This window comes from Phocoena phocoena, chromosome 3 (genome assembly GCF_963924675.1).
Source record: "Phocoena phocoena chromosome 3, mPhoPho1.1, whole genome shotgun sequence".
Classification (NCBI taxonomy): domain Eukaryota; kingdom Metazoa; phylum Chordata; class Mammalia; order Artiodactyla; family Phocoenidae; genus Phocoena; species Phocoena phocoena.
The window spans coordinates 48,059,922-48,064,379 of record NC_089221.1 but is presented as its reverse complement, the minus strand read 5'-3'; the positions used below and the strand labels follow the sequence as shown (position 1 = coordinate 48,064,379).

At 35.2% G+C, this 4,458-nt stretch overlaps 1 pseudogene; it reads left to right on the top strand.

Moving 5' to 3' along the window:
- The first annotated feature begins 3,356 nt into the window (after positions 1 to 3,356).
- LOC136121756 (U6 spliceosomal RNA) lies at positions 3,357 to 3,471 on the top strand (annotated as a pseudogene).
- The last annotated feature ends 987 nt before the right edge of the window (positions 3,472 to 4,458 follow it).

Below are 4,458 nucleotides of genomic sequence, written 5' to 3'. Positions count from 1 at the left end.
AACACCACCATTACCAAGCACTTAAGTGCAGAACAACAGTTTCACTCATAATTTGCAAATGATAAAATGCTTAATTGATTATGCTATTTTTAAAATTTACTACTTATGAAATTTTGTTATTAAATATTAGTTAACAACTTGGGTATTGCATTAATCTTGTAGTCTTTCTTCTCACCCAATGGCAAAGTGTCCTATTCTTAAGGTTGCTATTGGTCTGTACATCTATCGTAGATCCTCCCTGAATCCTTTAGAGGGCTGCTGTTATACCAGAGACTTGCTATGTGAATCTCAATAGCCAAACAAAATTAGGGGATCTTTATGAAACTTTGAGTTCAGATTTCTTTACGTGGTCTTCTCCAACTCTAGCCCATTTCCACCTGCTAATATTATGGTTACACTGAATTTCTCCATTGCCTCTGGCTCTAAAGTTCTGGCCTTTCTTTTCTTGTCTACCCCCTTTATGGAAAAATGACAAATATTTTTGGAAATTTTACCTGCTCAGGGCACTGATTATCTTTGTATCCAGAAGGAATGCAAGAAAGGCAAGACGACGGCTCACAATCTCAAATGCTTACGAAGGCCAGGAGAACATGGTAAATGAGTGAAGGGGTGGTGTAACAAGAATCAAATATGAGAATTATATCATTTATTTTTATTGCACTTTGCTATAAGCATGTAACATAAATATATGATTAGAGATTAAATTTTGATATAAATTCAAATACTAATACATATTTTAGTTATGCATTTCTTCTATAATTCATTATTTTTTTATCTTGAACCAGAGAAATGTGACATTTTTCTTCATCTGTGAGCAATATTAATATTATTCAAATTAATAATGTAAGGTTTTCACAGATACGGTTTTTCCAAAACATAGATTCCTCACTCAGGTTTTTGGTTTTTGGTTTTTTTTTGCATTTTTAAAATATCTGAGTTATTTATAGAATTCAGTTCCTGGTTAGTTTTTGGAGCTACGCTTTAGTTTACTAACTTCCATTTTTTTAGCTCTTTATTCATATTATCAATATTAGCTGAGAAAAGGCAAAATGATCTAAGTTTATTTTTATAAATTTCAAAATCAAATAACTTAGAATTCAGTTCTTAGCTCCACAAGGGGTAATCATCATTTAAATTTCTGGAAAATGATTCTGCATATTAAAGCCAGATTTTTTTGTGGATAGTGAGTTTCCCAAAGGCACGGTTTGGTTAGAAATTAGATGAATAAAAGGAATGATTGGTTTGTGTAATTGATTGCGAACACACTTGTAGAGAAATAGAGTGTGAATGTCACCCAGAGTCCCAATCTTTGAATAAATCTTCACTGGTGGGTTCAGATGACACTTTCTTTAGATAACACAAACCAATTTATTAGAAACATCCAAAAAAAAAAAATCCCTTCATTCTCACACCACATCTACTTTGCATACAATTCACCAAGGAAGGAAAGCATTGGCGTGTCTCCTGTGGTTCAAACCACGGTAGCACATTCATTTCAGAGTATTCATTGCTGTATTCATTTTATGTTCTCTTTTTCTAAATTAAATTTTATTCTTATTTAATTATGAAATAAACATATTATTGTATAAGTTGTGCAAACTGCCAGCATGGACTTCAGTTTTGAAAAACAAGTCCAGGATTAGCTCTGACTTGCTGAAGCACCTCCTGCGGCCCTGTTTACCCACTTCACTCAACATGCAAAAATAATGTTGTGATATGCCTATTACTGGCACAAAGTTCAAAAACAATTCAAACACTTAAGGCCTTCCAGACACCACAAATGACTATAGCTACTTGGGTGGTATTTATATCTTTTATATCTGTACACTCATTGGCTGGAAGGGGAAAAAACTGTAAATGATTTAACCTTTTCATGCTGCTTCATACTGTAAATCCCTTCATTCCAGCTTCAGCATGGTAAGAAATACTACATGATGTTAAACTTATATTTGCAAATGTTAGTTTCTATTCAGGACACAATTTCTGCTGCAATCAACCTTTTCATAAACCCATCACTGGCAAAAGGTTTTAATGCCAAGAACATTTTTTTTTACTTAATACGTTTTACACCATTATCATTGCTGTAATTCCAATCCTTCTTTTCAGTCCATTAAGTTATTCATTAAGTTTGTCATTAACATGTCTTTGCTTTTCTGGGTATATTTCTTACTGTGGTTGGTTTCATAATAGCTTCTGAAGTCATATTTGATACAGTGTGCATTAGTAGTTGGTGTGCAGTATTAGTCATGTAGAAATAGTCTCTACTTCCACAATGACATATGCTCTTCAACTTCCTTTGAAACACATGACTATGTCAGTTTTTCATTTTTCCACTTTTAATGGTGAGAAAAAGTGTGATATGACGATAAATGGCAACTCGTGGTCAATATTAGGGAGTTATTACATAGTGGTGGGATTTGTGATAAACCTGAGAATACCTGCTCAAAGGCAGTAGCTTTTATGAATTAGGATTAGATTTGCCTGAAAACTCAAATAACATAGCTTAAATAAAATATAAATTCATTTCTTTTGATAAAAGTCCAGGAAGGCAGTCCTCAGCAGTATGCTGATTCTGAGATCATCAGGAAACTAGGTACTTTCTTATTGCTCTCACATCCTCTATCAGCATCTTCCCCCTTGAGATACAACAAAATTGTTCTAGCCATTATATTCACATTCCACCGAACAGGAAAAAGGAGAACAAAGAAGACGGCATCCTCCCTTTGAGGACAGTTCTTTCTTTCACACACCACTTTCAGTAACATCCTATTGGCCAGAACACCTGGTCAGACCTAACTGAAAAGGAAGCTGGGTCTTTAAGTGGCCATGTGCTCAGCTAAAAAGTGGGAACTCAATTACTGTTGACAAAAAGGAAAACAAATATAAGAGAACAACTAACAGCCCATGTCATATGACTGCTCAGCTCCAGCTAACTTAGACCATGTGTGAATGTGGGCCTATTGAAACTAGAAATGCTAATTATTCAAGAGAAGTGAAAAAATCCATATTTTTATGGGAAAATACAATTTTTAGATGTTAACAATTCAAAAATTTTTATGGCTAGAGAGTCAAAAAGTGGTCTACATCCTACCTGAGTGTACTACTTGTGACCATTTATGTAGATAAAAGAATAGACCATCATGAACAAGAGATCTGCTACATGTCTTCATGTTTCAACATTTATGCAAGAGGAAAAAAAGGATTTATTATGGTAGAGGGAAGTTACAGGTATTAACACATGTATTCTCAGGGGTGACATTCACCTGCTCCTTACCAGGTGATGACACAGGGAAGAAATATATCCATACTAATTTGTGGCATGCTTTTGATGAGGCTACCAGAAATGAATTGACTCAGTGCTTGCTTCACCAGCACATACAATAAAATTGGAGAATTTTATTGTATGTGGAGAAGATTAGCATGGTCCTGTACAAGGATGACACAAAAATTTGTGAAACATTTCATTAAAAAGAAGAAATGAAGTGATTCAACATAAACCAACAGCCCATGTTGCTCAGGGAAGTAACATAGCTTGGCAATTAAACCAATCTCGAAACGAATTTCTAGGTATTTGTCATTACAACTTTTATTCATTCAACATATTTATTGAGGACCTTGTAAATGCCAGGCTTATCTACACATTTTTATGACAAAAGATCAGGAGCCAGAGGGCTCCATTCTCAGCCCTGTTTTCTTCAGCACCAGATCTTTAATAAAGATATTAGTGGCAGTGGTGATATTTGCATATGACACTAAGTTATGAGGTATGACAAATATCATGGATGACAGACATAGGATCTAAATTATTTTAACAGCTTGGAACAAATGATATGCCAAATTCAATTAATTGAAAGTGAAAATGTCAAATCCTACTCTGAAGACCTGTGGCAGACACTGTTCTTTGTCTACCCGATATCTATTTCCATTTCCTTCTTGAGAAACCCAAATTCTGCTTGGGGAATCAATGTATCCAGCTAAATACTCACTTTCCCTACATCCCTTGCAATTTAGAATGGCAAGATGACACACTTCTGGAAACACATAAGTAGAAACATACAGGGACTTCTCTGGGGAAACTTTTGCACTTCTAAAGAGGTCAGAGACAACTGGCACCCTTCTTTCTTTCTCTTCCTTCATCCTGCCTTCAGTATCAGAGGTGACATTTGACTTGCAGCCATGGGGGACAAGCACACAAGAAAGGACAAGAGAATGGCAATGATAATAGGGCTTGACACTGTTAGGCCACTGAACTAACAATATACCAGCAATATGTACCTCTGGTCTTCTTAATGTGTGTGAAAAATAAACCCCTAATTATTTAAGCCTCTCTTTAGGCTTTCTGTTACTTGCAGCAGAACGCATTCCTGACACAAGTCCAAAATACCAATTGGAAAAGGAGGTAAACTTCACAACTGTGAGGCAAAATCTGGTGGTTAACTAGAAGCCTAATATACCAAG